Here is a 22,079-nt window from a genome sequence, read left to right as displayed (position 1 = left end):
TATTATTTAGTTTTGGGGATTTGATTCTGAACAAGTCTTATGTCCTGCTTCCACTCTCAATGCTCCTTTGACTTTCGTTCAAACAGCTTCAGGTCTGTGGACACATTCTTCCCTCTCCAGCAATGTGTTCCCTTCCGTATTCTTAAAACATTTTTTTTTCTGGTAAACCCCTATACATTCCTCAAAAAACAATTCAAATTCAAATGTGATACAAAAAAAGCTTTACTTTGGGAGCAGGGGCTAGAGCCCAGGCCGTGCTCAGGGGTCACTCCTGGCAGTGCTTGAGGGGACCATACAAGGTGCTGGAAATTAAACTGGGCCACTCAAGCATGTCAACCCTGGTATAATCTCTCCAGCTTGAATCTTCCCTGAACCTACTTTCCCTCTTCCTCCAGGAAAAGTTAGTTACCCCCGTTTCTCCAGTCTATCACTGCCTCTCTGAGTTTCTTTTTCAGAGAAAGTACTTTCAGGGAATTACCTATTCAACAGTCCATCCCTCTCTTTAATCTATGAAATCATCATGAGCAAGGGAAAAGTTTTATTTGTTATTTTGAAAACAGTTCCTAGTCAAGACCAACAGAGTCTCAGTAAATGACATAAGTTCATGTGTTCAAATCTAGAGTCTGGTAGATATTTCCTTGTTTAAGATTTGAAAGACATATAGAAATTGAAATAATATAATATGTATGTTTACTATCTGGGGAGGAAGGTATTAATGTAAGCTCACTTATGGAAGTAGGTCGAAGATACACCACAGGGCAAGAGCTCCATTTTAAAAAAATCCTGGTTTAGGCCAGTCACTTTATAGAGAGACATTCATGTTTGCTAAACTGGAGCAATAATTCTTCAGCATCCTTCAGTGTTTACTGATAATCCCCTCCTTTGCATTGCCCATTGGGACCTTCCAACAGTTTTTCAAGACCAACATTATAATTGTTACCATTTCAGCTTTCTGGGTGAGAAAACTGAAAATGAAGCAAGCAGGGATTAAGCAGGTAAAAGGGATACAAACCTGGCTGGCTGGAGCCTGTCCTTTCCATCGATCAAGGGCCTATGCAGCTGTGAAAGTGATTCCAAAGACAATTTTAGCCACACTTGCTTTATGTCAATCACTGCTGCATGTATTCACTCATTTAATCTCAGCAATGACCCCGTGAGAGGAGCACAGTGATTATCCTCATTTATAGATGAGAAAGCAGAGACAGGAGGTTAGCAGTTTGCCTAGAGGCCACTTAACTAATAAGTGGCAAATCAGGGAGAGGAACCCAGACAAGCTGGCTCCAGAGACCAGGCTCTTAATGACCCTGCTCGGAGATCTCCCAGCAAGCTGGGGACGGGATAGCTGTTCAGACAGGAGACAGAGCTGTGGGAGTCTGAGGAATTTGGGGCTTTTAGGGCCAGTGCCCAGGGCCCCCCAGAGAGTTCTGCAGCTCCAGCTCAGTGACAGAACAGACACAACATCGAGGGCAAGACAGTGATCTTGCTGCATCCGGGTTCCTGCTTCTTACACGCAGGCGTTTGGGAAGATTCTTTCCTCCAAGGCCTGTTGTTAGCCCCACCCCAGCGACTCACTCTGTTCCCTCCAACTTGCCCTTGTCTGTTCTCTCTCCTCTGCTCGCTGCAGTTTCACTCTGCCTCACAGCCTCTGGATACTGAGGTTCTGACTTCTTAGAAACCCCAAGTTACAAAGGGGGCTTGAGGCTTCTTTCATGCACCCTCTGATCCTCCAGATGACTAGTCACGTCTACACTGGGTGGAGCTACCCAAACTCCGTTCCTTATTCTCTCGGTTAACTTTTGGAAGGAAGATGCTGATAGGTTTGACTCACCTAAGTTTCTGGCTCATATAGAAATTTATTGTTCCTGATCCAGCTATGAGGACCCAAGCCAGCTTTGGGGAGATAGGTGAGGATAACTGGGTAAGATACAGAACACACATGTGGGAAAGAATGGGCTTCTTCAGGAAGGGTTAGAGATCCAAGAGTCACTGGGTTTGAGGAATTGGGTATAATACTGTGGGATGTGGATACTCTCCCTGTCCCACACTGAAAACTGACAAAAAAAAATAGGTTTCTTTAAAATTAGAGGCAGGAGGATCCCCTATTGGTCAACATCTGTAAAATAGAACCAGTCGGATGCAGCGGAAGTGGGTGGTACTGGCTCAAAAGCTAAGTAGAGAGAATTGGGGGGAGGACTCCACTGTGGGTGTACAGGATGAAAAGCGGCCAGTGGCGAGGGAAATTAACCTTGGAAGCTGCCACACTGGAGAACCATATTCATCTTGGGACTTAAAGGGCAGGTCAGGGAGTGGTCTCTGGAACCCAGAGAGAATGGCACATGTCTGCTGTCACACCCAACAGTCAACGTTCAGGAAAGGAACACAGGTCCTGCCTGCCTGGTGTGGGCAAACCAACACCTGCTTCTCCCTGTCCTGCCTTTTGATCCACTGCCCACACCTCTCTCCAGCTTAATCACACTGGAGCCAGAGGTAAGGGGTCCCAAGAGAAGATTCTTAGGGTTTCCCAGGGCACAAAGTATGGTGGAGAAGGATGAAGGATGCAACTGGCTGGTAGAAAACACAACATAATCACTTGAACTGACTTAGGGCACGTGTCTACTCATGAATGGGATGTGAGGCCTACAAAAGTAACAGTATTCCCTACTTATTTCATTTTTTGTTTTGTTGTGGAGCTACAGCCAGCAGTGCTCAGATTTTCCTCCTGGCTATGATCACACTTGGGTCTCAGAGGGCCTTAAGTGATGGTGGAGAGGGACCCTTGGTTGACTGCATACAGAAACCAATGGCATACCTGCTTCATAATCTCTCTCTCTCTCACCCCGAGAGCCCACTTGCTGTGTTGTATACACTAATTGCTTTGCTTGTTAAGTAAAAGGAAATTAAAGAGCTGGATTACTTCCTCCGATACCTTCAAGTCTGTGTCCTGGGTTCTGACAAGAACTTTGTCATCGGTGCAAAGTAGCTGAAATCTCTCATCATACCAAAAAAATGGAGAAAATAGAACAAGACAGACATGCTAAGAACTCACTGTCCATCAGGGATGCCCAGTCAGAAGCAGAGATAATCCAGAGTATAAGTTCCAACAGGAGAGAAATGGGACAAATGAAAGGGGACCTGGGGACATAGTACAGTGGGTCAGGTGCGTGATTTTCATGTGGCAGACCCGAGTTCAATGCACAGTACTTCACATGGTCCCCTGAGCCCTGCCAGGGGTGATCCCGGACGAGAGCCAGGAGTAAGCCCTAAGCATACCCTGGTGTGGGCCCTAAACCAAAAACAAACAGGAAAAAAAAGAAGGAAAAGAAAAAAGTGGAAAAAATATATATATATATATATATATATATATATATATATATTTTTGCTTTTTGGGTCACACCCAGTGATGCACAGGGGTTACTCCTGGCTCTGCACTCAGGAATTACTTCTGGCAGTGCTCGGGGGACCATATGGGATGCTGGGAATCGAACCCGGGTCGGCCACATGCAAGGCAAACACCCTCCCCGCTGTGCTATTGCTCCAGCCCCTGGAAAAGATTTTTTTTTTTCTGAATGAACTAAGGTTAAGCTTCTGTTATGTGGTGGAATATATATATATATATGTATATGTATATATCCAAATATTTTTGTTTCCTGTCTTGGAGGAGGGGTATATATATAACATGTATAATACCAAAATTATATATATATATATTATAATTTATTATATATTTAGCCCAAAGCAATTCTACTTGTGCTGTTTCAGATAGAAGAGATTGTTGAAATCTGGAACTACAGTATAACTTTGACCCTTCCCATGTCTACATTTCCTTTAGGATAGAACAATTCCCAGAGGAGGAGTTTTTCCTGAGTTAAAAGGTGTTAATTGATGTAATGTTCAAGTCTATAAAAAGTTGATGATAGAATAAGATATGGCACTCAGGGAAAGTTGCTTCATTATTTCATCTTTGAAGGACCAAATGAAGGCATGTTTAGATAAAAAAATACCTCCCAGGGAGTTAAAAATGCACTGGCCTCAAGTCTCTCTCTTTCCCATCACTAAGAAGGCTAGCACAAAGAGGGAGCCACAGAGGGAATGCTTGATGTTTGGTTGTTCTAGACGTTGGTGGGAGGCAGCGAGGTTGAAGGTCTTGGCATGTGCCTCTAATTTATTTCCTTCTACTTTCCCAAGAGTGGGAGAAAAAATATTTGTGAACTCTGTGTTATTAAAAAGTTCATGCTGTCTGCTTAGCTCTTACCTATAATTCTTATACTTCCTTGAGCTGAAAATGAGATTTAGCCACAAAATTAATTCAATTAATAGATTCTAACTTTGTGTGGTTAACCAAGGGTAGGTAGAAATAATTTCTCTTTCAGAAAGACTCTTTGACTCTTTTTATCCTATAGTGTCTTTCATGTCTCTGTCTTAAAAAATCAGCTACTTTTCATGATAGTTAGAGGGCAAAGGTACAAATTTTTATTTTTTGGTTTGTGAGCAATACCCAGTGGTGCTCATGGCTGACTCCTGACTCTGTGCTTAGAGATCACTCCTGGCAAGGCTCAGGGGACCATACTAACTCAGACTGTTGGAATGCAAGGCAAGTACTATACTATCACTTCAGACTCATAGCACAATTTTTAAAAATTTATTTTAATTGAATCACTGTGAGATACAGTTACAAGTTTTCATGTTTGAGTTTCAATTATACAATGATCAAACACCCATCCCTCCACCAGTGCACATTTTCCATCATTGATGATCCCAGTATACCCTCCCTTTCCAACCCTCCTTCTTCCTCCATGGCAATTTACCCCATACTCTCTCTCTACTTTGGGGCATTATGGTCTGCAATACAGATACTGAGAGGTTATTACTTTTGGTCCTTTACCTACTCTCAGCACACATCTCCCATTCCGAACAATTCCTCCAACCATCATTGACTTAATGATCCCTTCTCTATTCCAGCTGCTGTCTCCCCCAGCTCATGACACAGGCTTCCAACTGTAGGGCAGTATTCCTGGCCCATGTGTCTATTCTCCTTGGATGTTAGTCTCATATTATGCTATTTTATATTCCACAAATGAGTGTAGTCCCTTTATATCTGTCTCTTCTGACTCCTTTCACTTAGCATGATACTCTCCGTGGCCATCCGTTTATAAGCAAATTCCATGACTTTATCTCTCCTAACAGCTGCATAGTATTCCATTGTGTAACTGTACCAAAGTTTCTTTAACCAGTCATCTGTTTTCAGGCACTCGGGTTGTTTCCAGATTCTAGCTACAGTGAATAATGCTGCAATGAACATCCAGGTGCAGATGTAATTTCTACTGTGCTTCTTTTTGACTCTCAAGATATATTCCCAGAAGAGGTATTGCGGGGTCATACGGAAGCTCAATTTCTAGTTTTTGAAGAAATACCTATACTGTTTTCCAAAAAGGCTGGACCAATCAGCATTTCTATCAACAGTGAAAGAGCATCCCTTTTCCTCCACATCCATGCCAGTACTGCTTGTTTTCGTTCTTCTGAATGTAGCACAATTTTTAAAATGACTTCATCTACTCAAATTCTTTCTGTATCTCCCTCCCCACCCATTTCTGTCTCTCCCTCCCCACCCATTCACCCCTCATTACCTTTATCTTATGTTTTCCTAATAACTGAGGGCTCCAAGACTTCCTCACCTACTTAAGTATAATGGTGATGGAGTCCTAACAATTCTCTTGCCCAATTACCTTACACGTGGCAGCTAACCTTGCCTCTCCCAATCTCATGACAAAATTCAGATTCTGTCCTTGGGCAGACCCTCAAAGAATGTAGTGAGGCATGACTCAGGACATAAAACAACAACAATGAAATGGAATAAAATTGAATATGCCAATCTATGCTGCATAAATCGAAACATTGGACATGGGTGTCTCCCAGTGGACAGTTCCACAATGAAATTGACGACATCAGATTCAATAGAAGGTTTTGCCTAACTTATGTTGCTGTTGTCCCAAAATTCCAAACGGGATAGGACCACTGTCTCCTTCATGAAAATTCTACTTCACAGAGCGGGGAAAAAGGACTGCAAAGTGTAAGTTTAAGAAGAGAACTCCTAGAATGACCACCAACTGGGAGTTCTTTGGCACTATTGTGGCAATGTAGGAAGATGTCGTCGTAGACAACATTGACAAGGAATACGATTGACTGGTTCAGCACCTCCATGATTGTGCAAAAAATGCTGAGAGTGGGAAAGCCACAGACACCTGTCTTGGAAACTCTCGAGCTCATTTGCCAGTGTGGTTTGACATGAATCTCAGGCAACCACAAGCTAACATCCAAGTTCACAAAGCTGTGCAGAGAAGCAATAAAGGAAGACCTCAAGAGAGAAGAGCAGAAGTATTGGCCGATGCTGCAGAAGCCAGGAAAAGTATTTGCGACACTTGCCTGTCCTTCGCCAACTACAGGACCAAGATGACTCCTTTCGATATCACATCTTCCAGAAGGGCAAGGGAGAGGATTGTTCACGACTCAGATCTCTTCAACAGCCACATCTACCTGCCCACATATCAAATTCCACAGGATGGATATGTCATTCCCAAAGTCCTCCCTTCTGAAATCCAACATGCCATTTCATTGGTAAAGATGTGTACAGCACCCAGTCCAGACAAGGTGAGACCTGAACACCTTAAGAATCTGCTGCCAGTACTCGTCAATACACTGGCTCGGTTATTCACACACTATATATCTGAATGCAATGTTCTGTCCCAATGGAAAACCAGCAGGACCGTTCTGTTGTACAAGACATCCACAACATCAATAACTATCGCCCAATCTACCTGTTGTCCATCATCTACAAGTTGTTCACTCGAGTCATCCTAAATAGAATAGGCAGAACACTAGATGAGTAGAATAGGCAGAACACTAGACCATGCGAGCAAGCCGGGTTTCGAAAAGGATTCAGCACGGTTGACCATATCAGCACGGTTGACCATATCCACACGGTGACCAAGCTCATTGAAGTTTCATAAGAATTCAAGATGCCGCTCTGTCTAACATTCATCGATTTAAAGAAGGTCTTTGATTCTGTTGAGACTGAAGCAGTCATTGAAGTCCTAGCCAAACAGGGCCTTCAAACTCAGTACAACAGGATCCTCTTCGAGCTGTATTAAGGATTCACCACCAGGATCTCACCATTCTACAAGGAAGTGATCATTGATGTAAAGAGATGGGTTTGGCAGGATGATACCATTTCACCGAAATTCTTCAGTGCCACCCTCAAGAACATCATGCGATGACAGAATGGGAAGGAATGGGAGTGAAGATAGACGGTTGGCAACTACACCACCTCTGCTTAACTGATGACATTGTTCTCATAACGCCAAACATTAGCCAAGTGGCATGAATGCTGGCCGACTTTGACCACTAGTGTGGAAAGGTCAGACTACAGCTGAATCTCAACAAAATGATGTTTATGAAAAATGAACTAGTCCCTGATGTTCCATTTGCTCTCAATGGAATGAACATCTCCAAATGCAGCAGCTATGTGTACCTGGGTTGAGAACTCAACATGAGGAACAACTTGGCGCCAGAACTGCGCAGGAAGAAGAGAACAGTGTGGAATGCCTTCAAGAAGGGGCTGAAGAACCTCTGGATCCAGGCACATCTTTTCGACTCCACCGTTCTTGCTGCACTAACGTACACCTCAGAGATGTGGGCCCTACACAAACAAACACAGGATGAGAACGCTATTCGGGTATCCCAAAGAGGAATCTAAAGAGTCATGCTAGGAGTATCACGTTTCACTCAAGTGAGAGAAGGAATCTGGTGTTTTGACCTCCATCAATAGTCAAGAATCAGGGACGTTGTCTCATTTGCCAAGGCATCAAAAATCAGATAGGCTGGACACGTAATTCAATTCAGAGATGACCACTGGACTATAGCTGTTACCGACTGGATTCCACAGAACGTCAAAAGACCATGTGGCTGCCCACCAACGAGATAGTCAGACTTCTTCGTTAAGACCATGAATGAATGATTTGAGGCTCTCCCTGTTCCTGGAGTGAACACATATCACTGGGCTACACTCGCACTCGACAGGGACAAATTGAGACGTTACTGGCACCTGCTCAAGCAATCTAAAATCAATGGGATGACAAGTGACAAGTGATACAGCTGATTATAGATCACTGAAAACTTCTTGTACTGCTGAATTAAGGTTATTAAAAAATAACATCTTTATATTACAGACAAAAGTTTTTAAATTTATCTCATTTTTTTTTGGTGGCCACACTTGGCAGTGCTCAGGGGTTACTCCTAACTGCACTCAGGGGTCACTCCTGACAGGGCTTGGGGCACCATATGGGAAACCTGAAATCAAATCCCCCTCTGCCATGTTCCAGGCTTGCACTCTACTCATTGTACTATCAGTCCAGCCCAATTCATGGACAAGTTTTCAAGTGTTTTTTTTTTTTTAATGCCATAACTTAACCCATAGTGTCAAGTGGCTCAGCTGACTTTAGGGTGCTTGTATATCTTCATGTTTTCAATTCCCCAAAGTAATTTCATTCCTAATCCTAAATCCCAGAGTTCCACTCACCTTCCTTGGGCACAGTACCCCTAAATCAAGATTTCAAGTCCCTGGGAAAAAGCCAGTCAGCTGTGAAAGGCAGGAGATGTGCACAGGTGGGCCTAGGCTGGCCTCACAACAGCTCTCTTGTTTCCTTTCTTTCGGTTTTTCATCTCACACCTTCAGCCTGACCCACAAAACCACAACCAGGGGGGTGTGGAAACAGCCTTGCATCATAACCTAGGAGCAGCGATGAGAGGGCATTCCAGTTCCATCATGTTGCTGCAAATTACATGATTTTGTTTGTTCATAGAGCTGTATAGTATATACTGTGTATATATACCATTGTGTATTATAGATGAGTTTCTTGATTCATTCATCCATTGTTGGATATTTGGGCTGTTTCTATATCTTGGCTATTTCACTAAGTGCAGTGATGAACGTAGGTTTGTGTATATATCTTTTAAAATTAATGATTTTATATTTGGGGAATAGTTACCAAGAAGTGGTATTACTAGGTTGTATGACAGTTTTATTCCCATTTTTTCTGGGTGGATATCCTTATTGCTTTCCATAGAGGGCACAGAAGTCCCTCCCTCTCTTTGTGGTTAGTTTTTCATAAGTTGCTTTTGTGAACAAATATAATTGGAAATCAAAATTTTTAGTGACATTTGTGTACAATTTTAGTTAGTTATTAAACTAACAGAGCTGTGGGAACTCCTGAGTTTATTACCAGTTGGTCAGAAATGTGAATGTAGACCCTTATGTATGTTGTCAGTATCTGAAGTGAGGGCAGTTTTGTCTTACCTCTAAATCACGGTGTCTATATTGACTGGGTAGTTGTAAAGTTTGCTCAGCATCAAATGGCGGCTGGCTGATAAAATAGCAACACCTCCTGAACCTGAGATCACTCTGCTCCCCAGTGTGGAGGGCAGGACTCCTGGAGCACCTGGCGACAGGAAACCGCCAGGCTGAATGCCATGTTTCCTCACATCTACCCTCTACAGACAACAGAAGGCCAAACCAGACACATCAGTTCCACTGGTCTCTGAGCCCCTTTCCTGCCCAAGACAACCTAAAAGCCCTCTTAGTCTTTCCCAGGAGTGGCTCTCCCCCAGCCTCATTAGAGGTGTGTAGAATTTTACTAGGAGCGTGCCCCAATAAACAAACTTCTTTGATTTCCTTCATTTTTATTCATACCTGTCCCGCTGTCTTCACCAGTCAGGGTCCCCAAATTTATCTATAGTTACTATCAGAACTGAACTGAACTGCAGTATACCCATTTTTTTAAAACTGAGATTCTGTGATTTACAATACTGTTAATGATGGTTTCTCATACACATAATTCCAACACCACACCCATAACCAATGCACCCACCTCTCTCCCTCAGAGCTCTACACTTCTCTCTTTGAAACCCCTCTCCCAACAACTCAATTGTGTGGATCAGTTCTCCCATTGTATCTACTTTGGACATTAGTTGCTACCTTGTTGTATATCTTTAAGTATAACAACTAGAGAGATTATTCTGTATCTGCCCCTTTTCTTCTTGACTGACTTTACTCAGCATTGTCCATCCACATTGCTGCAAATTGCATGATTTCATACCTTCTTATTCCATTAAATGTATAGACTCAACTTTTTGATCCATTTATCCATATTTGGACATTTGGATATTTCCATATCTAGATATTGCACTAAGCACTGCAATGAACATAGGTGTGTCTGTATCTTTGTTTCTTTTTTCTAATTTCAAACTTTTAAAATTGAATATCAATGAGATATACCATTATAAAGCTGTTAATGATTGATTTTCAGTGATACAATGATTCAACACCCATCCCTCCATCAGTGTGCATTTCCCACCACCAATATTCCCCGTTTCCCTCCCACCATCCCCTAACACCCCTCCTGCCCCTCCAGCCTGCCTCTATGGCAGGAACTTTTCTTCTTTCTCTCTCTCCTTTTGTGCATTATGGTTTTCAATACAAGTAGTAAGAGGTCATCTTGTTTTTTCAGGACATTCAGTATTTTTATGGAGAAGGCAAGGCTGGAAGAGCTTTTCTAACAGGGTGGCAGCTTTGAGGTATGGACATGACTGCCAAGGCTTCTGAAAGTACTGAGAGGTGGGGGAGGTAGCCGATCCCAACTGTAGAAAACCCCCTCTGATTTACCTGATTTGTTTAGTCTTGAGTGGGTCTAAGATTAACTTCAGCTTATGATCACTTTGAAGATTTCTTTATGTATGTTGTCTACTATCTGAACCCCATCAAATGTGGTGTGGTACTTATGGAGAATATGTAGGGAGTGTCTTATGAAGATAGTAGGCAACAAATCATAGAGGGAAATATATATATATATGCGCATATATACATATTTTCATATACAAATACAAAAGCTCAAATCACTCAACATTTAACAGCATGTTAGTGGTATCCTAAAGAATGTCTTAATGGCCCCTGCAAAAATAAAACAATCTTCACACTGTTTCCTATATGAACACTTTTTGTAAGCTTTTTTAGCGGTTCTTCATAACAGACAATACAAAATATATTATTTCGGTTGTGCTTTGGGACAGGGATCAGGGCTTGAGATGGAAACACCCAAAATTTGGTGGTGGAAAGGTATAATTATGGTGGGATTGGTGTTTGAATATTAAATGTATTCAAATGTTGTGAACTACCTTATAAAATAAAGAAATAAGAATAAATAAATAAAGAATGGATCTCTGAAACAAGGCTGATGGTAGATCTTACATGGTGTGCTGGAGTTGGTTTGTGGGGTGACTGCCAGTGCTTCGAGGAGTGTTGAGAAGTTGGGGGAGGTAGCCCACCCTGACTCTAAGAAAGCCTGGAGATTTGAATCACAAAACTCGCATATAATTTTCAACAGGATAATATCTTAGTGAGGTCCATTCTGAGACAGTGGAGTCCAGCTAGGGGCATGATGGTGATTTTGGATTATGGGAGCAAGTGGCTCCCAGGGGTTCTGCTTAGATGGGCAACCAATCCGACCTGCCCCCCTCTGATTTATCTTGGTCTGATCAGCCTTGCGCGGGTCAGAGATTAACTTTGACTTTTGATCTCTTTCTAGATTTATTCATGGGTTTCTGAGGTAAGGTTGATAAATAAACTTGTATAGCTGAGTGGGAGGTGGTTTGTGGACTTGGCTCCCACATATCTAACTTGTGGTCATTTAATTTCTTGAGAAACTTAGTCTGAGTTGTTGCAGTCTGGCCAAAGGCACAGCAGTGATTTGGGGTGTTAAGAAACCTGAAGCCACCACCAGTCTGCGGATGCACTTACCTCAGAGGTACAGGTTGACCTGCTGGCAGCATCACACCCCCATTCTTTCAAACTAATGATTTTGTGTTTGGGGGATAGATGCTAAGTAGTAGTATCATTGGGTTTTTTCAATAGACTTCAATAGGCTTCCCATAGAGGTTGAACAAGATGTCATACCACCAAAAACGTATGTGTTTCACTCTTGGTGGTGTAGATCATGAAATGTCGCATGACTGTGAATGCGGCTGTGTGGCCCAAGTATAGATTTACACATGGGTGAGTCCCATCTGAGCATGCGGAGAGTAGCCAAAAGCATGGAGGCAGTTGAGTTCTGGAGGTTTTCGGCTGCTGGCTCTATTGGGGCACGGAGGGGCCTCACCCACCTCCCTCCATGTTGCTCCAAATGAAACATCCTGCTGCGGGGTCTGGCGGTATGTCTATGGCATATTGTTCTGTGTTCTCTTCTGAGAGATTTATTACTTTGAGTCTCTGACTTTGCATCAATAATATACCAAGAGTAACACACCACATTTGACTGGATTCAAAGTAGAAGTCAACCAGTCTTAGAAGGAAATATATTTATACAGAAATCTATCTATCTATCTATCTATCTATCTATCTATCTATCTATCTATCTATCTATCTATCATCTATCTATCTATCTATCTATCTATCTATCTATCTATCTATCTATCTATCTATCTATCTATCTACCTACCTATTTATCTATCTGGAAACAAGGCTCAACCTTTAACAACATGTTACTAATCGCTTATAGAAGGACCTAATGGCTCCTGGGTAAAATATAACAATCTTCACACACATTCTTCCAGGAAATCTTTTTTGTCTCATTTTCAGTGGATTATTCATAACAAACAATACAAAATAAATTATTTAGGTTCTGCTCTGGGGGTAAGGTTTGGGGTTCAGGATATAAATATGGTGGTGAGAAGGTGTAATGGTGGTGGGATTGGTGTTCCAATATTAAATGTAATCAAATATTGTGAACAACCTTATAAAAGTAAAATTAAATAAATAATAAAAAATGGATATTCCTCTCTCATGTATCCTCCCAACCTGGCTGTTTCCAAACTTTTTGAAATGTGATATTCTCAAAAGTGTGAGATAATAACTTAGTGTTTAGATTTTAATTTCCCTAATCATGAGAGATGATGAGAACTTTTTAAGATTTCTATTGGCCAGAATTATGTTTTCTTTGCAAAAATGTCTGTTCATCCCCTTACCCTATCTTTGGATTGGGTCCTTGGATGCTTTGTTGTTGAGTTTTCTAAGTGCTTTATAAATCTTGGATATTAGCTGCCCTTATCTGAATTTATTGTGTGAAATATTTTCTCCTGTTTAGTAGGGAGCCTCTATATTATAGCTTGAATTTCTTTTGCTGTGCAGAAACTTTTTGATTTGGTGTAGTGACATTTGTTTATTTTTGTTTTTGATGTCTTTACCTCCGTGGTAATCCCTTTAAAAATACCTCTGCTGCCCATTTTCTAGAGAGTTTTATCACTGTTTTCTTCAGTGTATTTTATGTATCTTGGTCTAATTTCAATGTTTTTAATCTACTTTGAATTTTAATTTGTGAAAAATGTGAGGTATGAATCTAATTTCATTTTTTATGTCTGGATATCTAGTTTTATCAACACCATTTGTTGAAGAGTTTTTATTTACTCAACTTCATATATTTAGCTCCTTTATTGTAGATTCATTGTCAAAAACGTCTGGGGTTTAATTCAGGATTCTCAATTCTGTTCCATTGGTCTGCAGGTCTATCTCTATTTCAGTACCATGCAATTTTTATTATTATAGCTGTGTAGTAGCATATTTCAAAGTTGGGAAATACAATGCCTCCCATCTTTTTTTTAATTCACTTAGTATTGCTTTGGCTATCCTTTGGCTATTCAGGAAGATTTGTTTCCATACAAATTTTAATAGGGTTTGTTCTATGAACTTTTCTAAAAGGTGCATTGAATCCCATAATTTCAAGTACTAGAGACTATTTAAACTTAAATTAAAGATCAGTGATTCAACAAAACTCCACCAAATAATACTTCATTTTCCAACATTTATCAAACAACTGTTTTTTCCTCTTACAAAAACTACACAAAGACCCAGGAACTGAGCTAATCGTGTAAGAGGAAAGGAAATTACTGCTACTCAGAACACTGATTTCAGGGCAAGAGAAAGTTGTTCTGGAAAATAGTGCTGTATTATGAGTCCTTCTTCAGAGCAAGGAAATGTCACCTGATCTAGGAAAACTGGCAGGAGTGTTGATGGGTTGGACCCATGGAGCTCCTGGAGAGAGAGCACTAAAATAAATGGAAGGTGGGATATATAAAGAACTTTCCATGCCAAATTTAAGAGGTTGGATCGTACCAACCAATGGCAAGAAGGAGACAAAAACTGCTGTAAAGTATTTTGATATGATTCAACTTATTGACAAAAATCTTTAATCAGTAATGTTTTCTAAATGCAAAGTTGGGAAAACATGAACTGCCCATAATTAGAGAGCATGTTTAGTAAATTATTGAGTACTGACATAGTAAAATAGCATATGATTAAAAATGATGGTGCACCAGGATATTAATGAAATGCTTCTTTATGACATTTACTACAGTACTTTGTCTTCAAGATGTTGAATTTTGAGTTTGAATCTAAATTTTAAGATTTTCCACTAAAAATCTTGCACAAAAGAAAGGTATCTAAAACAATAGACTTAACAGCTAACTACAAATCATGATAAGAACCAGAATTTTGTTGAATTCCTAACATTCATAGGGTATTTTTTTTAGCTGTATACTTAAGGCAACAGAAAGGCATTAAAAAATGGAATGGCAGAAGAATTTGTAAATACTTGCAGTGGAGCTTACATATTTATAGAAGTGTGAAGTTGTACTTACCAATTTTTATAGTATTGAAACCCAGTAATAGGTTGTTTTTTGAAAAGAAAAGCAAATATTATGTAATATTAAAAATTTAAGAATAGAGAAGAATCTCCCTTTACATACGATCCCCCACTACCAGTGGCACAACTGTACCCTTTTAATTTTTTGAATTTCTGTCCCAGATAATATGTCTGAGATAATTTATTTGTTTTTCTGATGTTTGTCTGTCTTTTTCTTTTCTAGTCTTCAATACTGTTTTTCCCATGTAAGCTCCTTCTCACTCACAGGGGGTATGCTTACTTGAAGGCCAGTGATCACTGCTTCTTGTAATGGCATGATCCGTCTCCAGGTCCTCTTGTGTTTGTCACAAACCAACATGGTAGCAGGTAAAGAAAGTTCTATGCTCTTACCTAACAAACTGCTCACAGTCTCTTACTGGGGGTCTGGCACCACTATAACGGATTCATCACTCACGTGACCTGGCGCTTCAGGCCCCAGGAGCACCACACGCAAGGAGTCTGGCATTGGAACATCTGGCCGAGAATTGCTGGGAGGTGTGGTCACTGAGCACTGCGTGGGATCTAACTCCTGTGCTTTCCCCCCAAAATGAAAGGACAGATTAGAATCCTCCAGATTATAGGTTTGTTTCTTGATTGAGGTGAGAGGGACTGGTCCACATCTGGTGATGCTCAGAGCTTACTCCTCGTTCTTTGCTCAGGAATTTTTTTTTTTAATTAATCACCTTTGATAAATACTACTTAGCAAGATCTTTTTTTTTCTTTTCAAATTATTTATTTATTTTGCTTTTTTTTATATTTTCTTCATTTTTTTAATAAATTTATTTATTTTTAATTAATGAATCACCATGAGGGTACAGTTATGGATTTATACACATCTGTGCTTATGCTTCCCCCATACAAAGTTCGGGAACCCATCCCTTCACCAGTGCCCATATTCCACCACCAGTAAACTCAGCATCCCTCCCATCCTCCCCAATCCCATCTCCCCCCCACCCCACCCTGTCACTGTGGCAGGGCATTCCCTTCTGTTCTCTCCCTCTAATTAGCTATTGTGGTTTGCAATAAAGGTGTTGAGTGGCCACTGTGCTCAGTCTCTAGCCCTCATTCAGCCCGCAACTCCCTTCTCCCACATGGCCTTTGACTACATTATAGTTGGTGATCCCTTCTCTGAGTTGCCCTTTCCCCAGAATGTGAGGCCAGCCTCCTAGCCATGGAGTCAACCTCCTGGTAGTTGTTTCTACAATTCTTGGGTGTTAGTCTCCCACTCTGTTATTCTATATGTCATAGATGAATTGCTCAGGAATTTTTCCTGGCAGTACTCTGAAGACCATATATCAAGCTGGGGACAAAACCCGGGTCAGCAGCATGAAAGGCAATGGCTTGCCTATTGTTCTGTCTCTTCAGCACTTCTAGATTAGTTTTAACTTTAGTACTATACATGGAGTAAATATATATAGAGAGAGATGTAAATACACATATAGTGTTGTGCAAATTAAGTACCATTCCAAATATAAACTAAATATATATTCCATGTTATCTAGTTTTTAATAGCCCTTAAACAGCTCAACTTTAATATGCCTTGAAGAATAAGCTAAATTTTACTGTATATTTTATTTTTTCTTCTCCAACATCTTGTTGTTATGCTTACAATTGCACTTTTTTATAGTGTTTATCCCTTCCTCTGTTTTGGAAGTTCCCTGGGTTCAGGAACTCTTCTCACCATTGTATCTTAATCAAGCTCTAGGGGTTTGTTGTAGTTCTTCAAGTGCTTTATGTATCTTGCATATTAGCTGATATGTGATGAATGAATATTTTCTCCAATATTTTCTTCTTCCTGCCTTCCTGCCTTTCTGCCTTCCTGCCTTCCTTCCTTTCTCTTTCCCTCCCTTCCTGCCTCCCTCCCTTCCTCCCTCCCTCCCTTCCTCCCTCCCTCCCTTCCTTCCTCCTTTTTATCTAGTCTTTGTTTCTTTTAAGGTGAAGAAGCTTTTTTAATTTGTTGAAGCACTGCACTGTAGCACTGCCATCCTGTGGTTCATCAATTTGCTCGAGCGGGCACCAGTAACATCTCCATTGTGAGACTTGTTGTTACTGTTTTTGGCATATTGAATACGCCACGGGTAGCTTGCCAGGCTCTGCCATGCGGGCGGGATACTCTCGGTAGCTTGCCGGGCTCTCAGAGAGGGACAGAGGAAGCTAACCTGGGTTGGCTGCATGCAAGGCAAATGCCCTACCTGCTGTGCTATTGCTCCAGCCCTCCTGATTATAGGGCCAGGAATGAAGAAAGAAAAGAAAAAAGTTATGAAAAAATATTAGAGAAGAAAGTAGATTTAGAAAATATGAAAAAATATTTTAAGCCATTAAAAATTCATCTTAGAATTTGATTTCATCCATCTTTCTACTCAAGTATTTAAATTTCACCCAGAACTCCCAATTCTTTATGTTTCTATTTATTTATTTGTCCTTACCCTTTCTGGAATTGGACCTGGGTCAGCCTTGTGCGAGGCAAACGCCCTATACATGAGTTAATTTAGAAAATATTTGTTTTATTATTTCATCAGTTTTGGGAGGCAGGAGTCATATCTGGTGGTTCTAGGGTTCCACAAAGATTGTTCCCAGCAGACAGCTCAGTGGATTGAGTGCAAGTGGTGCTGGTATTAAATCCAGAGCCTCACGCTAAGAAGGCAGGGACTTTACAATTTGAAGTAAATCCTTACCCCACACAAAACGGACTGTTTTGAATAAAAATTTAGGCAGCCTGTTAAAAAAAGTGTTCATAAACTTGTTGTATATTGTTTAGCTGAAACAATACATGTGTATATTTCAAATCAAAACATGTATATTTCAAACCAAAACATGTAAATTATCTACACTTTAGGGACCAGAAATGGCAAGACCTTGATTGGTACTCTTAATAAGCAATGGTGACCCATGGAAAAACTAGAATATACTAGAAATAATAGTTTTGGTGAACACTATTTCTCCTCCCGTTAGCTTCTACTTTCATAACAGTGACTGAGAAGCATTTAGGCACAAGTTCCTCATGTGTTCTTTGATCATTTCCCTTTCTCCATAAAGGATATTCATCAGTCTTTTCCTGACAGCCATTTCATCCTTCAAACCTGGGAATTTGTTTACTTTAAAATAATTGAATATATTATTATTCTTTAACTGAAAAAGAAAAAAAGAGAATTTGGCAGGGAGGGTGGTTGGGTCAAGTCGGGTGGTGCTCAGATTCCATTCCTGGCTTGTGTCGGAGTGACCGACCCCTGTGGCACTGGCCCGGGATCATAGGCTGGCCCGGGGATTTGAACTGCTTCACAGCCACCGCTGCTGCACACAGGCAACCGCCTCACTTCCTATTCTATTTATATGGCCCACAAAAGGAAATATTGATTTGGCTATTTAATTCAATTGAGAAAGCTTAAAATTTATAGTTATAAATTGAAATTTATATAAAACTTAGTAGACTCTCAGCTACTTATTTGGTATTCAGAGTCATTTAATCATTTTTTTAAAACCCTATTGTTTTTCTTTATACTCCACAGTCTATGTACTCAAAATGTATTGGTTTACTTCCCTCACACCAAGCAATTCTGTCACACTAGCTGGCTACTTTACAATTGTATTCAGTTTTCTATAATACATGTGGAAATGACATTAGTTCCCAAATATTAAAGGGCTCAAGCCCCACAGACTGTACTCTATCTTACATCCCACACCAATCTCAAGGTCACATTGCTACCTATGCTTCTGACCTACTGACTAGGAATCATATATTCCCAATAACCACTAGCTGATGTTGATTAATTTGCGAAAACTCAGAAAAAATTAATGGTTTGCCATATTATTATTAAAGGATTTAATTCAAGAAGAATCAGATGCAAGAGAAGCTTTCATTCCTTCTCCGGGCCACCACTCTTCCTGACCACATGCTCACCAACTTGGAAGCTCTGTGAGCAATGGGGTTTGCATGGGGACTTCAATGCTCTGCTGTGATTGATTATATTTCTGATCATTGGTAATTGAACTCAATTTCCAGTTAATTGTCGCTCCAGAATGTTGGGGAAAGTTACCACTATCTAATTGTGGTTGATACCCTGACAACAGGCTGAAGCGATAGCACAGCGGGTAAGGCGTTCGCCTTGCACACGGCCGACCCGGGTTCAATTTCTGCGCCCCTCTCTCAAAGAGCGCAGCAAGCTACTGAGAGTATCCCACCCTCACGGCAGAGCCTGGCAAGCTACCCCTGGCGTATTCGATATGCCAAAAACAGTAACAAGTCTCTCAATGGAGATGTTATTGGTGCCCACACAAGCACATTGATGAGCAACGGGATGAAAGTGATAATTTATATTTATTTATTGATTTGTTTTTTAATTCTAAAGCTATAATTTAAAAACAACTTAAATAAATAATTAAAGAAAAAACTTAAATTTAAATGTATGTTCACTTTTAGTAAAATTGTTAGTTGTGAAGTAAAAATTATACTAACTGAAAACACATTAATCCTTTCAGTTTGCAATAGTTTTACATTTTTAAACATTTTAAAACTGGTCACCTGGAATGATGGAATCGAAGCAACTGAAGCTCCAGTTATTCATTTTTTCAAACACTGTGTTTTCCTTATTTATTGCAATCTGTTGCTCACTCTTAGGACTACAGTGGTTGCACATGTGTCCCGGTCTTGAAGGAAGCCCAAAAGATTCCAAATCCCTCTGAGGATGATCTTGACAGGAAGCCTAGAGTTGGGACTGCCTATCTTAGAAGTCGGGGCATCTGTGATCATGTCTCAGCATAATTTCATGTATAATGTGCTCTAAACAATAAGTGCTTAAGATCTGCTTATTTGAAGCTTAGGTTTAAGTTGCTAAATCTCAACAGTAATTTCAGCAATGGTTTAAAATAAACCAACAAAAAAGGTTTGTTTCCCCTAAAGAAAAGTATTTTATCAGTAGTAAAATAAAAAAAAGCATATTGAACCTATTGTTGGTTTTATGGTTTTCAATGTTCTCAAACGGTTCATTCGATTGTGCATTTGGGCCGGACCACTCCCATTGTCCCAACTTCAATTTGCTGCTGCTCATCCATGTTTGGGAAAATCTCTGATCCTGGATTGGAGTTGTCAAAAGCAGATTGCCAAATGCATGTTCCCACATGCCTTAGCTTCAAGCAGCAGAGATGGTCCATCCCGCAGACCTAGTCAAAGCTAAAAGGGACCTAAAAGAGACTATTCAAAATCATTCATATTGCAATTAAAAATTTATGTGATTCTTTTTTTAAAACATTTCAAATGTTTTTACTTATATCATTCCCCCAAATGGCTGGCTAAACTATTGCCCAACAGGAAGATGGATGCTCCAGACTTAAAAGTTTAAATGATGTGCTCAACATCCCCCAGTCTGGTCAGTTACAAGTTCTCAAGCATTTATAAATTCCTGTGTTTACTTACATTATAGAATTGTATCGAACTAAGACCATTTATTTGCATCCATGCTTAGAAACCGTTGCTTTCAGGAATCTCTGAGCTACAATTTCAAATCTGCCATCAAGCAGAGGAGACTATAGCTTCTCAAGGGCAAGGGATGGCTGTTCTTCATCTTTGTGTTGGTGGGAGCATGTGTGTACAAGGTAAGTGTTTACTTTCTGGGTGAATGAAATCTTGGAAGAGTCTCAATATCAAATTGACAGAGTTTCTGAATCCAATTGCAAATATGACTGTGTGTGAGGGTTTCCCCCACTCTAACAAACAACTCTTGAGCAACTCTGTGGTATTCAGATATTTAATTTTTCAGCTCAGTTATGATGCTCTATACCTGGAGATCAAATTCCACAGATAAAGGGCTTTGCTTCTCGAGACCACCCCTTTCTCTGACATCAATCAACAGACACAAACCCTTTAGTTTCTTCAGACCAACCCAGTGACATATTGGAGGTTCTATTCTTTCTCTGATTCATTTGCTAGAGTGACTTCAAAACCCAAATAATATGTTTACTTACTATATTAGTGCTTTATTACCAGAAATACAACTCATGAACAGCCAAATGGAAAAGATACGAGGTGTGAGGGAAAGGGCCGGGAGTCTCCACTTTCTCTCCAGGTGCTCTGTTCTCCCTGAAACCAATGTGTCCACCAACTGGAAGCTCTCCGAAGCCTGTCCCTGGGGCTTCAGGGAGGCTTGATTACAGAGGAATAGTTAATTAAATCATTGGCCCTTGAAAATGGAACTTAACCTCAGTCCTCTCCCCAGAGGCCGAGAGTGGCACTGTCAGGTTCAACCCTCCAATCACATGGCTGGTTCCCCTGCCAACCAGCTCTTAAAGTTAGACGCCTCCCAAACATCACATTCACATACAAACATTTGTATAGTTTTTTTCCAACAATAAATTCCAAGGGTTTGGGAAACTGTAAGTAAGGAACAGTTGTTGAAGACCAAATATTTATGAGAAACATATTTTGGTCATTTGAGTGACCAAATACATATTTTTTTCCTTATAAATCACATTATTGCACTAGTACTGACCAATCTATACTAAGTAACTAATAGGTTGGTCAGAATATAATGACTGTTGACCATGTCAAAAAAGATCTGTGTGCCTTTAGTTTAGCAAATACAAAACACACTGCAGGGGAGCTCAGAAAGCTGAACATTGGTCAATAAGGAGGAGCTGGAATTCAATCCCTGGCACTACAGAGTCTCCAGACATTTCCAAGAGTGACAATGGAGCCCAGAGCTGGGAACAACCCTTGAGAACTGCTGAGTGTAGCTCCAAAAAGCTAAAAGAAAGGTGGAAAGAGAAGAAAAAGGAAAGACAAAGAGAGAGAGAGGGGGAAGGGAAGGAACTGAATGGAGGAAAATGGAAAGGAATGGAAGGTGGAAGAAGAGGGGAGGGGAGAGAGAGAGGAGAGAATGAAAGTTAAACAGTCTGTAAAGATACAGTAGTAACTGGTTATTTTTGAGTGTCTTCTCATAGAGGTCAGATGTTAGGTGCGATGTGTTCGGTGATGGTGCCTAGGGAGCAAGTTACAGGCAGAGCTAAGGAAGGCTTTGTCAGGTAGGGGAACAGGGTCTCTGCAGGAGAATATACCACTGGGGTGTGTTTCCTCAAGAGGATGAATATATAGTAGTTCTGTCTAAGAAGTGAACAATTTTACCCCAATGCCAATCTGGTAAAGGTAGGTAGACAGGAAAGACTACATTAATTATTTAAAAAACACTTTTCTGGGACCAGAGAGATAGCACAGGGATTAAGGTGCTTGTTTTGCGGACAGTTTTTTCCCCGGTATACTAGACTCTTTGAGCACCACCAGGAGTGATCCCTGAGCACAGAGCCAGGATT

This window comes from Sorex araneus, chromosome 2, assembly GCF_027595985.1.
Source record: "Sorex araneus isolate mSorAra2 chromosome 2, mSorAra2.pri, whole genome shotgun sequence".
Taxonomy (NCBI): domain Eukaryota; kingdom Metazoa; phylum Chordata; class Mammalia; order Eulipotyphla; family Soricidae; genus Sorex; species Sorex araneus.
This window is presented reverse-complemented; position numbering follows the sequence as displayed.